General features: G+C 38.6%; 1 protein-coding gene across 3 annotated transcripts in view; it reads left to right on the plus strand.

The window, feature by feature from the left end:
- Nucleotides 1-14280, plus strand: part of TESK2 (testis associated actin remodelling kinase 2) — a 134366-nt gene that overhangs the window by 49560 nt on the left and 70526 nt on the right. The gene's annotated exons all lie outside the window — the stretch shown is intronic.

A 14280-nucleotide genomic window follows, 5' to 3' on the forward strand; every position in this document is an offset into this window, starting at 1 on the left:
GATCTGTCGAGTTCTTTGTGATAAGTACTGTGTTAAGAACTCATACACATTATCTTTTAAAATGACTACAACAATCCTATAAGTAGTTAGACTTCCATTATATAAATGAGGAAACTGAGGTTAAAAATATTTAGCATCTTGGGCTTCCCTGGTGGTGCAGTGGTTGAGAGTCCGCCTGCTGATGCAGGGGACACGGGTTCGTGCCCCAGTCCGGGAGGATCCCACATGCCGCGGAGCGGCTGGGCCCGTGAGCCATGGCCGCTGAGCCTGCGCGTCCGGAGCCTGTGCTCCGCAATGGGAGAGGCCACAACAGTGAGAGGCCTGCTTTCCGCAAAAAAAAAAAAAAAAAAAAAAAATTTAGCATCTTGCCAAATATATTACAACAAGTAAATGGAACAACTAGGATTTGAATTCCTATCTACCTAGTTGATGAATGGACTATTGTATCTAATTTTGATTTGGTATACAAGAAATAGATTATTTATTAACTTTTATGTATTTATGATATATTTCTGTACTATGATAGTATATATAATAAGAGTTTCTTACAGAGTTCAACCTGATTAAATTCATGTGGCAAGTACAATATATAACGAGGTATAAAAGATAAGACAGGGCTTCCCTGGTGGTGCAGTGGTTAAGAATCTGCCTACCAATGCAGGGGACACGGGTTCGAGCCCTGGTCTGGGAAGATCCCACATGCTGCAGAGCAGCTAAGCCTGTGAGACACAACTACTGAGCCTGAGAGCCACAACTACTGAAGCCCACGCGCCTAGAGCCTGTGCTCTGCAACAAGAGAAGCCACCCACTGAGAAGCCCACGCACCGCAACAAAGAGTAGCCCCCGCTTGCGGCAACTAGAGAAAAGCCTGTGGGCAGCAACAAAGACCCAACGCAGCCAAAAATTAAAAAATAAATAAATTAAAAAAAAAAGATAAGACAAAGGCTTAGGTTCCCACTTTCTCTCCTTGGTATATTTTCTGAAATTGACAGCACTGTATCTAGAAATGCTAAGCCGTAAGATTAGTAAACTTATAAACAAGAAGAGCCAGATATCTGCTGTCTGCTTGGTACTGAAAAACAGATTTTTTCACATTCATGGTTGTACATTTATTACTTAGTGCACATGGAGTTTGTCATGCAAACTTTAAATCTGTAGGGTGAACAGTTGTATATGGAAAGTAAAGGAAACATTTTAGTATGTGAATGTTATTTTGTTCTGGGGTGTTTTATTTTTGTGCTTGGGAATGTAAAGGTTTTGTGTTCTCTGGTAGCCTTGTCTGCTTTGTCTGAAAAGTAAGATACTGGATCTCAATATTGCTAGTGTTGCTGCTCTGGTCTCAGTGCCCCAAGTGACTATAATTTTTTATCCTCTCAAACTATAACTTGTGAAATTTGTATGAGAGTGAATCTTCTCTTTTAAATGTTGCAATCTGAATCTACAAGTACTTAAGGATTTTTCTCAGATTGTCTATATTTTATCCCTTTTTTTGGCCATGCCACATGGCTTGTGGGATATCAGTTCCCCGACCAGCAATTGAACCCATGCCACAGCAGAGAAAGTCCGGAATCCTATCCACTAAGCTACCAGGGAACTCCCAGATTGTTTATATTTTATTTCATGGTTGTGTTTGTGCTTCTCTATACGCCTTTCTGAGACCTCACTGTAAACAGTGTTTTCATCAGTACTGCATGTGACTCTTCTAGTAAGATGCAGTACCTGTATGTTTTAATAATTACTGTATCAGAAAAGAGTTAAGCTCTATAGTCTTAGAGGTGTATAAGGCAGCTTTTGTAAGGTGACTAAGAATTGGACAGTGAGGATGATGTGAGGCAGTACATGTTCTACCTGAAGATGAAGGTTAGGTGAAAGCCTATTAGGTATTTCTGATGTTACCAGTTTTCAGAGTTTTTGCTCTGACTGAGATGTCAGTTTATACCAAGGCCATTTGGGGAACAAAGTAGTGAGTTCTGGGAGTGATGTGAATCACCCTCAACTCCAAAACTTCCATGAGCAAGATTTGTGTGTGTGTGTGTGTTGGTGTGTGTCTGTTTATCTGTTCATCTATCAAACCAGCCGTTTCAGAATTAAACTACCCCATGTAGTTAGAGAATTAATGTAACTTTCAATATAAAGAATGGAATTAAAGGGTAATGAATGTAGAGAAAACCCTTAATTGTACAATATTACTCTGGCATGAATGCAGTGTTTTATAGGAATTGAGCACATTTTTAATCATCAGAGAATGTTTTCAATGTCAGAAACAGTTAAGGAAAAGAGTATGGACAGAGAAGACTAGAGCAGCAAGGACTGAATCTTCACAGGTCCCTTTACTTGGGGAGGATGTGGAGAAAAAAGAGACAAGCAGCAGTTAGAGACAGGTTCCTAAAGATCAGGGAAGCTACCAAATCTACCAAACATAAATTCCAAGGGGCTGACACCATATTATGGAGATTTACAAAAGAGAGAATAGAGAGGAAAGAACTTCCTTCCCGTCTCCCACCACCTTTTAAAAAGGAGTTTAGGGCTTCCCTGGTGGCGCAGTGGTTGAGAGTCCGCCTGCCGATGCAGGGGACGCGGGTTCGTGCCCCGGTCTGGGAGGATCCCACATGCCGCGGAGCGGCTGGGTCCGTGCGCCATGGTCGCTGAGCCTGCGCATCCGGAGCCTGTGCTCCGCAACGGGAGAGGCCACAACAGTGAGAGGCCCGCGTAACGCAAAAAAAAAAAAAAAAAAAAAGGAGTTTAACATCGAAAAGCCTGGGAGAAAGAGGATGATAGCAGTCCAAGGCTTTTTAGGGCTCTGCACCTTGGAAATGGTCTTTATTGCATATCCTTATTGTCTGTCAAAACTGCTTCTTGCTAAATTTCCTGTTGTTTTCCATGTTGCATTTATCTGGTTTTGCAACCTCTTTGAGGTACAGGGGGTTTCAGAGATGGAGCTGTCATGGGGAGGTTCAGTTTTTTGGGGTGAAGTGATATGTTTTAAAGGAGATTATTTGTATCACATGTGTTCTTAGGGTTTACAGACAGTAGTGTGTGATTGTAGCTTTTGGCCATATTCGGTACATTTACTATTTCCTCCAGAGCTGATGTGGAAAGTTGGGCTGCTAATTAGTAAGGAATTTTGCAGATGTGTCTGTGGGGTGAGCTCAGCACTAGGTGACATCAAGGGATAATTTATCAGGTAGAAAATTTTACTTTGTGCATATTGCTATACAAAAGTATCTCCCAAGATCCTTTACCTTAATTGAAAATCCAGCTGGAAAAACAAAAACTGGAAGCACACAAGTTGTATGTACAGCTTGGATTCGCTCAGTGCATAGATGTATTTCTGTAGATGATATGATATATGTAAGGCATGTGAGAGATATTATAAAAAGCTGATTTTAGAGTGTATTATTTTTGCAGTGAGGCAAGTGAGAGGGTTGGTTGCTTCCCCTTTGAGACCTCATAGCACTCTGCTGATACTTCTGTTCTAGCATGTAATAAACATTGCAGTTATTTGCTATCTTAATCATTCATTCATTTACTCAGCAAGTATTTAGTTAATGCTCATTAGGTGTAGGACATTGAGCTAGAGCTAGGGATAGAGAAATAAATAAAATCCCGCCCTAAAAGAGCTCTTTACTTAGGGTGGAAGACAGGAAATGTATTTAAAATATAGTATTTGCTGAAACAGAGCCTTTAGCAAGAGCCTCAAATTGCTTAATAGATAGTTGCTGAGTGTGTGAAAGTATGCATAGGGTGCTAAAGGATTTAATAAGGGGCACCAGTACAAACCTTGTTTGTAGAGGTCAGAGAGTGCTTCCCAGAGTTCACCCTTGAGTTTTCTTGAAGGAGAAGAAAGAGCTTGTCAGATAGACAGCAGGGAAAGTGCATTTCAAGCATGAAGAAAAGCATTTGCAGAGGCACAGAGGAATAAGAGCATGGAATATTTTCAGAATGGTGAGTGAAAAATTAGGTTTGATTCAAGTCTGGTGGGTGCATGGAAAGAAATGGCAAGCCTGTGATGAGTCTAGAGAAGTAGGCAGAGACCCGAAAATGAAAAATTTCTGTAGATATGTTTATTTTATTAGTTTTTTTCTCCCCCAAATCAACTTCTGTTTTGTTGAACCTCTTTATTGTTTCTTCATTTTCTATTTCATTAATTTTTTGTTTTTATCTTTATTATACTTTTTTTTCCTAGAATCTTTAGTTGAACTCTAAATTATTTATTTTTAACCTCTTACAGATCAGTTAGGATTGTCTTTGGCAGTATGCTACAGAAACCTGAACACAGTGGCTTTTTCAAATAATATATTAATTTTTTTCAGGAAATCTTGAGAAATTCCTATGCTTTACAACTGCTTGAGGAAGTCATCAACAATCCAGGCTTCCTCTAGCTGTCTCTTTAGTGTGCGGCTTTTGTCCTTTTGGTTACAAGATAGCTGCTCTTGATGCAAGCACCACATCTTTGCTTCAGGCTATAAAAAGGACAATTTCATCAGGAAAACATTAGCATTCCCAGAATCCCCCACCAATCAATTCCCACTTGCATCTCCTTACTAGGCTTATATCATCTGGCCACCCTAGCTGCAAGGAAGATAGCCAGATTGAACGTTTTAATTAAGCACAATGCCACCTAATTGGAGTTATGTCAGTCAAGAAAAGGGGAAAATAGATGTTGGGTAAACAATTAGTATTGCCCACTATGCTTATTTTTAATTATCTCTTTATTTTTGACTTTTAATTTTATTTCATAGTGGTCTGAGAATGTGATTCAACCATTATGATGTAGTATCCATGCATTTTGGTAAATTGTTTCATGTACACTTGAAAAAATCAACAAAATTTACCTTTGTGGGACAAGATTAGATCAAGCATGTCAGTTCTGTTATTAAAATATACCATATCCATACTCATTTCTTGTCTGCTTAAGCTTTCAGTTTCTGAGAGGTATGTTAAAATATCCCATGAAGATTCTGGATTTGTCAAATTTGCCTTTTATTTTGTCAGTTTTTGTTTGGTATATTATAAGGGTATGTTGTTAGATACATACAAGATCATGATTATTATTTCTTGACAAAATAATTACTATGTAGTGTGCACGCAGTGCTTTTTTCCTTAACCCACTTGTTTTCAACCCTGTCAGGCCGAATGTTCTTTGCATTATCTTGGTTCAAATTCTGTCTCTGCCATTTATTAGGTCTCTCATCTTGAAAAAGTCATTTAATCTCCCCTTGCCTCCGTTTCCATAGCTGTAAAATGGGAAATATTAATAATACATATCTCACAGAATTATTTTGAGAATTAACTGAGTTAATACCTCTAAAGCAGTTACACAGCAGAACCTAGTATGTAGCAAGTGCTATAAATTTAGCTATAATAGCAATTTTTTAAAACATAACTCTTAACTACCCTGAAATGAAATCGATAGGTAACTTTGGTAGTATTGCTTTATAATTATATAACATTGACATGATACCCTAACTGTATGATAAACGAAAAGTAAAAGAAAATTAAATTAGTAAAAATGATTTCAATATACACATTTTGGGGCCTGACTATGCTAGAAGACATAGTAAAGTGGTTAGATGCTTTTACCTTCCTAAACATGACAGGTTTAGTTTTAAGAGAGGACAGAAGCCACTCCATGCAAGGGGAAAAATTAAAGAGCAGAGATGCCAGTGAATATTGGAATAAAAGTGTAATAACAGGCTAGACTTACTTGTATGTGATAAGGGAAAGAGGTAACTTCAGCTGAAATAGGAATAGCTTGCCAGGACAAACTACAGACTGATTAAGGAGAGAAAACAGGGAGGTATAATATATCTTTGCCAACTTTATCATAGTGTTTCTTTCTAAATGTTCATTTAACCGGAATGTTCCATCAGGAAAAAAAGTTGTCAGAGTAGTCACATTGATAACTTTATTTGTGGGCAAAACAAAAACACACTTCTTATTTGTCCATGTTGTACTTTTGTGTTGGCCGTGACATGTGCAATCTTAGTTCCCTGACCAGGGATCGAACCTGGGCCCCTGGCAGTGAAAGCGCCAAGTCCTAACCACTGGACCACCAGGACTCCCCACTTTTTATTTATATATTTGATTTTTAAAAATAAAGGCTAAATAAATCACCATGAATATAAAAACTACAAATGGATTCTGATACAGATGTGTTACATTGGGATTCAGAAGCAGCATTGCCATTGGTGGTCTGGTCTTCTGAAATGTTGACCAATTCTTAATGATATTTTTAACAAAACAAAAAAGCAATTTTCCTCAATCTACAGGTAGTTACATTCCTAGGAAGTTCAGTATATTTTAAAACTATGCAAGATGACTTTGTTTTTATGTAAAATGCAGTTAGAATCCAAGCTTAGGTAATAATAAATATGTTCTTTATTTACATGAGTGTCTGGTAAGACATTTGCATTTCATACTGGACATGGAACAATGCTTCCTTGTGCGGTATTATCCCATACCTACAGGATGTCTAGCATCTCAGGCCTGCAACACTCCCTGCCCCCAATCATTGTTATAACCAAAACACTTCACCTGAAAACTTCAAAGACACCTCTGAAGTGAGATGTTACAGCCTCCTTTGAAAACTACTGCTTTAAACTTTATTTGCCTAATACTAATGTTGCTATACCAGCTTACTGTATACTTATTATACACTCACTGTGACTTCTTGGCTCTAAGTCCTAAGCCACTCATCTAATAGTTAATTTAATGATTAATTACTTTGTTACAGTTCTTACCTTGTTGTCCTTTTTTTGTTATTTAATTCTCCCCTTATTACTTCTCTGAGCTGGTCAGAGGTTTATGCTTTTCTCCCCCTCTAGAAAATAACCATCCCGACTCAAGTTATCCATTTAAATTCAGCAAACATTTTTTGAGCAGTCAACTACTAAATACTAGGCACTTTGCCAGGTAAGAGATTCTCAGTTTGGTTTCATACCACACTGCTAAAGGATGAAGTTATTCCATGTGATTTGTTATTTAAAATGGTTAAAGTATCAACATATGCAAATAATTTAATTTTAAAAATATAAATTAGAGTTGAATTAGAGGCACCCCTATATTTACTGTCACTCTCATTTGCATGTTAATATGCTTACTTGAATGGAATAAAAATGGATAGAGTAGTAGCTAATGGACATAGGATTGTATATAACCTGTAATCTGCTTTTTCTATTCTAGAGTCTACCAGTGTCTGTTGATAGTTATGTAATAATTGCCATACTTTTCTTTCCTGCTTACCTTTTAACAATTTTTGACAAAAATCTAGATTTGTCCATATGAGAAGAAGTCCTGCTTGTCAGAATGTGCGTTTTGGGGAGGGGGGGAGCTGAATAACTATTCTGGGGATAAAGAAATGAATAAGGCAGTCTTTGCTCTTAGGCATATAGGAAATTGTTCCGTATGCAGTTGTAGATTCTGTGTCTCAGGGAGGAGGTAAGTTCAGGATCTTTCTAGTTGCCACCTTGAATTGGAACTGCCCTTAGGTATATTGGAGATAAATAGATAGGTAGACTAACAGCATACAATATGCAAGTGCTGTAACAGAGATAAATAAGAACAGAGTACTAAGAAAACAGAGTGGAGCCATCCAACTTCTCTTGAAATAAAGTAAGATTTTCCCAGGGAAAGTGATGTTTCTTATATCTTGAATAATTGAAGGGATTTTGGAAGGGAGATTGGGATAGGGCTCAGGGGGTTGAGGATTACATCAAGGCATTGAGAATAGCATGTGTCAAGGCAAGTAAGTGTGGAGAGGGTGATACCTTTGGAAAGAATTACAAATATTAGTATGTAATAACTAAAGGTGAGGGGAGAAGATAGTGGGAATATACAGGGAGCAGAAGATGGATTTAGTTTTGTTAAGGAGTTTGGACTTTATTCCCCAGGTAGTGGTGAGCTATTGAAGAATTTTAAGCTGGAGAGCAACAAGATAACTTTGCAATTTGGGGACAAAGATTGCTGGAATATCTGACAAACTGATGTCTCATGTTGATCTGTAAGAGCCTTCTCAACATCTAGCACAGAGCCTTGTATATAGAAGATGATAGTATTTGCTATTATTTGAATGTGGCTGAAAAGTCTAATGAAAGATTATCAGTTACTTCCAGTTACTTACAGGCTGCATGCACACACTTGACTGACCTTTAGTTTGTGGTTTGTTCCCTTGTTTGTAGACCTTGAAGTCATCTTCAACACTGGTTTTATTTATTTATTTATTTTTGGCTGCGTTGGGTCTTTGTTGCTGCCCGCGGGCTTTCTCTAGTTGAGGCGAGCAGGGGCTACTCTTTGTTGTGGTGCTCGGGCTGCTGCTTTTTTCTTTTTTCTTTTTAACATCTTTATTGGAGTATAATTGCTTTACAATGGTGTGTTAGTTTCTGCTGTATAACAAAGTGAATCAGCTATACCTATACATATATACCATATCTCCTCCCTCTTGCGTCTCCCTCCCACCCTCCCTATCCCACCCCTCTAGGTGGACACAAAGCACCGAACTGATCTCCCTGTGCTATGTGGCAGCTTCCCACTAGCTATCTATTTTACATTTGGTAGTGTATATATGTCCATGCCACTCTCTCACTTCGTCCCAGCTTACCCTTCCCCCTCCCCATGTCCTCAAGTCCATTCTCTACGTCTGTGTCTTTATTCCTTCCTGCCCCTAGGTTCTTCAGAACCATTTTTTTTTTTTAGATTCCATATATATGTGTTAGCATATGGTATTTGTTTTTCTTTCTTACTTCACTTACTTCACTCTGTATGTATGGACCTTCACTCTAGGTTCATCCACCTCACTGCAAATATATGACTGAGTAATATTCCATTGTATATATGTGCCACATCTTCTTTATCCATTTATCTGTTGTGGACACTTAGGTTGCTTCCATGTCCTGACTATTGTAAATAGAGCTACAATGAATATTGTGGTATATGACTCTTTGAATTATGGTTTTCTCAGGGTATATGGTGTGCGGGCTTCTCATTGCATTGGCTTTTTGTTGTGGAGCACAGGCTCTAGGCACACGGGCTTCAGTAGTTGTGGCACTCGGACTCAGCAGTTGTGGCTTTGTTGCCACAGACTTAGTTGCTCCACGGCATGTGGGATCTTCCCGGACCAGGGCTTGAACCCCTGTCCCCTGCATTGGCAGGCGGATTCTTAACCACTGCGCCACCAGGGAAGTCCCATGGAAACTTTAAAAATCTGTAGAAAATTGAAAGAGTAATGCAATAAACCTCTGTAAGTCCCTTCAACTAGAATCACCAATTATTAATATTTTGTTACATTGCTTTATCTCTCTGTATTTTTTCTGGCAAACCACTTGAAAGCAAATTGCAGACATCATGACACTTAAATACTTTAGTATGTATCTTCCAAGAATATATTCTCCTACAAAGCCATAGTATCACTATTTATACCTTAGATAGTTAACCTTAATTCAGTAAAATAATTTAATATAGTCCCTATTAAAAATTTCCCTGGGAATTCCCTGGTGGTCCAGTGGTTAGGACTCAGCACTTTTACTGTCGGGGCCTGGGTTCAATCCCTGGCTGGGAAGCTAAGGTCCCACAAGCCTCAGGGCACAGCAAAAAAATTTTTAAAAATAAAAATAAAAAATAATTCCATTAAAAAATTTTTTTCCTGTTTGCCTCCAAAAAGTCTTTTATAGCTTTTTTTGATCCAGAATCTAATCAAGGTTTCATGCATTTCATTTCAGTGGTTATGACTGTTAATCTCTTTTAATCTGGAATATTCCCCCACACTTTGTTTGAAGAGTACCATCCAGTTGTCTTTTAGATATTCTGAATATGTCTAATTTTTTTCTTATAATTAGATTTGAGTTAAACATTTTGGCAAGTATAATACATTGTATCAGAAGGCTGATAATGTTACATGTCTTACTTTTGATAATGTTGCATGTCTTACTTTCGGTAATGCTAAATAAGATCCCTTGGTTAAGTGCTAGCCGCCAGACCTCTCCACTGTAAAGGTACCTTTTCCCCTTTGTAATAAATAAACAATCTCGGGGCATATGCAGATTTGAATATTGCTATTTTTACTTAAAATTACAAGTGTACATTTTCTATATCATCTCAAACTCATCTGATATGTTAAATTCTTATGAACATATAGTTTCTTGTTTTTATTAAAAACAACACCTATTTATTTGAATGTTTACTATGTGCCAAGCACTGTGTTAAGTATTTTATACACATTATTTTGTTTATCTAACATAACAACATCATTTTATCCTCCATGTGAGACAGAGACTATTATTCTCTTCATTTTACAACAGAAGACTTCAATGAGAAGTCACTCTAATCGTTTAAGTGTTAAAACTTGGATTCGGTCTGCTCATCTCCAAAGCTCGAGTACTTCACCACTCTGCTATGCTCTTCTTTAGAAAATGGATTTGAAGATCCTGTGGTAGCATCAGATGAGTTTAAAAGTCAAGGAGAGGTAGTAATTTCCTTACCTTGGTGATCCTCTCCCTTCCCCTTCGCTCCTCACATCTCCTCTTTTCTCTCCATCTCTTCTTTCTTTTCTTCCTTACCTTCTTTCTTTTTACCTTCCTTCTTTTATTTATAATTGTGATAAAGTATATATAACATAAAATTTACCATCTTAACCACTTTTAAGTGTATAGTTCAGTTCACGTCTTTGTGCTACACTCTCCAGAACTCTTTTCATCTTGCAAAGCTGAAATTCTGTACCAATTAAACCACTCCAAATTCCTCCCCTCCCCACAACCCTTAGCAACCACCACTCTACATTCTTTCTGTATGAGTTTGACTACCCTAGGAACCTCATATAAGTGGAATCATACAGTATTTGTCATTTTGTGACTGGCTTACTTCACGTAGCATAATATCTTCAAGGTTCATCCGTGTTGCAGCATGTGTCAGAATCTTCTTCCTTTTTAAGGCTGAATAATATTCCATTATGGTATATACCACATTTTGTTTATCTGTTCATCTGTCGATGGATGGATTGCTTTTGCCTTTTGGCTATTGTAAATAATGCTGCTATGAACTTGGGTGTACAAATATTTTTTCAAGACCCTGTTTTCAATTATTTTGGGTATATACCCCGAAGTAGAATTGCTGGATCATATGACAATTCTATATATTAAAAAAAAATTAAAGATATTTAAAGATATCAATCTCTTGGGAATCCTCTTAGTAGTAGTAACAATGATCTATGTGTAGAGGACAAACTTAGGCAGAAATAGGCCTTCCCTTTAATCTGAAAATCTAAGTAGATTTGAGGGCTAATTAATTTTCCTGGTTTTGACAACTTGGAATGAAGATCCTCCTGCATTTAGGCAGGTTCCGTATATTCTGTGAACCTCTAAATTTGATGGTACTTTTTTCTTTATCACCTGTAGTCTGTTCTGTACTTTAAAAAATCTATCCAAATCTATTAATTCTTGGAGATGTCACTGAAGTCCCATGAAGTTTTTCCCTAAGTGCATCAACATTCATATAAATACCTCTCATGATGTATTTGATTCTTTATTCTCTTTCTTATCTGACTAGTCATATAGCTTATTGTTTGTCCCTTTCTAGATGGTAAACTCCAGAAAATTTAAGCCAAATCTTATACTACTACTTTTCTGTTTGCATCCTCCCCCCAAATCTCTGCCACCAAAAAAAGATAAACAAAGAAAAGCACCACCCCCCAAAGAAATTACCTGGATAAATAAATGTTTCACTGGCCTTAGAAAGTACATTAGAAGTATCATTTAACTAACTGTTGCTGCTGTTGTTTTCACTGCACCCTTATGATGTGCCAGGCCTTCTATGCACTGCAAAACAAAGACAAATACAACATAGAGCCTGGTCTGAAGATGCTTTATAGCCTAGCGAGGAGGTATTTATGTACAGAACTATGTGATGAGTGGTATACTGGTGTTCCGAATGTTGTTCTGAGGCAGTATAAAGAGGGATACCACAAATAATTCCTAGAGAGAGTCAAGGAAGACTTCAGAGAGGAAGGGGATATTTGAGTGTGGCCTTCAAAGATAGGTAGAATTTGAGGGGCTAAGAAGAAAGAAGAAAAATATTTTATGCAAATGAAAGACAACTACAATGTTATGGACATGTTCATCACTTGTTTAAGGAAGTAAGGTGTTTTGGGTTTGTTTATTTATTTATTTATTTATTTATTTATGGCTGTGTTGGGTCTTCGTTTCTGTGCGAGGGCCTTCTCTAGTTGCGGCGAGCAGGGTCCACTCACTCTTCATCGCAGTGCGTGGGCCTCTCACTGTCGCGGCCTCTCTTGTTGCGGAGCACAGGCTCCAGACGCGCAGGCTCAGTAGTCGTGGCTCACGGACCTAGTGGCTCCGCGGCATGTGGGATCTTCCCAGACCAGGGCTCGAACCCGTGTCTCCTGCATTGGCAGGCAGATTCTCAACCACTGCACCACCAGAGAAGCCCGGAAGTAAGGTTTTTTATGATTAGTTTGAAACATTTTTTTTTTTTTTGCAGTACGCGGGCCTCTCACCGCTGTGGCCTCTCCCGTTGCAGAGCACAGGCTCCGGATGCGCAGGCTCAGTGGCCATGGCTCACGGTCCCAGCCGCTCCGTGGCATGTGGGCTCTTCCCAGACCGGGGCACGAACCCGTGTCCCCTGCATCAGCAGGCAGACTCTCAACCACTGCGCCACCAGGGAAGCCCTGAAACAGATTTTTATCCCTAAATTTCACACATTATTTTAATATTAAACTTTCTTTTATTTATATATTTATTTATTTATTTGGTTGCACCGGGTCTTAGTTGCGTCAGGTGGGCTCCTTAGTTGAGGCTCCAGGGCTCCTTATTTGCAGCTCACCGGCTCCTTAGCTGCAGCACATGGGATCCTTAGTTGTGGCAGGTGAACTCTTAGTTGCAGCATGCATTTGGGATGTAGTTCCCTGACCAGGGATCGAACCCAGGGCCCCTGCATTGGGAGCATGGAGTCTTATCCACTGTGCCACCAGGGAAGTCCCAATATTAAACTTTCTTAAAAGCAGACTTTAAAAAAAAAATCTCAGTGATAGTCTTCAGATGATGAAAAAAAAAAAAAAAGAGGAGTGAGTTTCAGAATGGAGAGCCCTTATTACCACACAGATGTTTTCTGTAAATAGAGTTGGAAAAATACTGTCAGTGTGTTCTTTGTATATAAATGTCTCTTTTAACTTATCCATGCAGGATTTGAAAAGGAAAGCCACTTCTCTTTCATCAATCACGAGGTACATGACAACAGAATCATTGATGCACTAGGAAGAGAGTTGGGTTCCAAATCTCACTAAGTGATCTAGAAGAGGGGAGAGACAGCCAGTGTTCTGCCTCAGTTCTTCTGTTCAGGGTTCCTGTGGCTCTTGAGTGTTTTGCTTCTTCCTTCCCCTTCTTGTGTCTGGCTACTCTGAAGCATTGTTTCTTTGAATTTTAAGATAAGCTGTGATGTCTGTTCTATATTAATACTAAACTTCTGGGGCTATTGTCATGTCAAAGAATTTCTGGAGACTGAAGAATTAAGTAGATTGTCATGATTTCTACTGGAATTTCCACTTGGTCAACTGGAAATAATATACTGAAACAATACTCTGAAAGTCCATAGGATGATGATATTTTTGCATAGCAAGTCCCTGTTGTGCATGATCTGAAGTGAATTTTTTTTTAATCATTCTTTTTTTATTTTATTTTATTTTTGGCTGAGTTGGGTCTTCGTTGTTGTGCACAGGCTTTCTCTAGTTGCGGCAAGCAGGGCCTACTCTTTGTTGCCATGCGCAGGCTTCTCATTGCGGTGGCTTCTCTTGTTGTGGAGCACGAGCTCTAGGCACGTGGGCTTCAGTAGTTGTGACACGTGGGCTCAGTAGTTCTGGCTTGCGGGCTCTAGAGCGCAGGCTCAGTAGTTGTGGCACATGGGCTTAGTTGCTCTGCGGCATGTGGGATCTTCCTGGACCAGGGCTCGAACCCGTGTCCCCTGCAATGGCAGGTGGATTCTTAATCACTGCTCCACCAGAGAAACCCTGAAGTGATTTTTTTTTTAACCAGAAAGTAATGAGGTCCTTGGTACTTCATAACTTTTCTACTTCCTCATTCATAATTTCTCAGTAGGAAACACATATCTAAGTGAATAATTGAGCTTTTTTTGGGTAAGGCAAAATATTTTCTCTGATAGTCTCATTTTGCTACTACTGACACCACATTTAGAGGCTGAAAACATAGTTAATTTTCTTACAAGTATTGTGTTTCTTTTTAAACCTGTTGAGTGTGCATTGAAATTATAAAATAATAT

This window comes from Mesoplodon bidens (genome assembly GCF_964165515.1).
Source record: "Mesoplodon bidens genome assembly, chromosome: 2".
Classification (NCBI taxonomy): Eukaryota; Metazoa; Chordata; class Mammalia; order Artiodactyla; family Ziphiidae; genus Mesoplodon; species Mesoplodon bidens.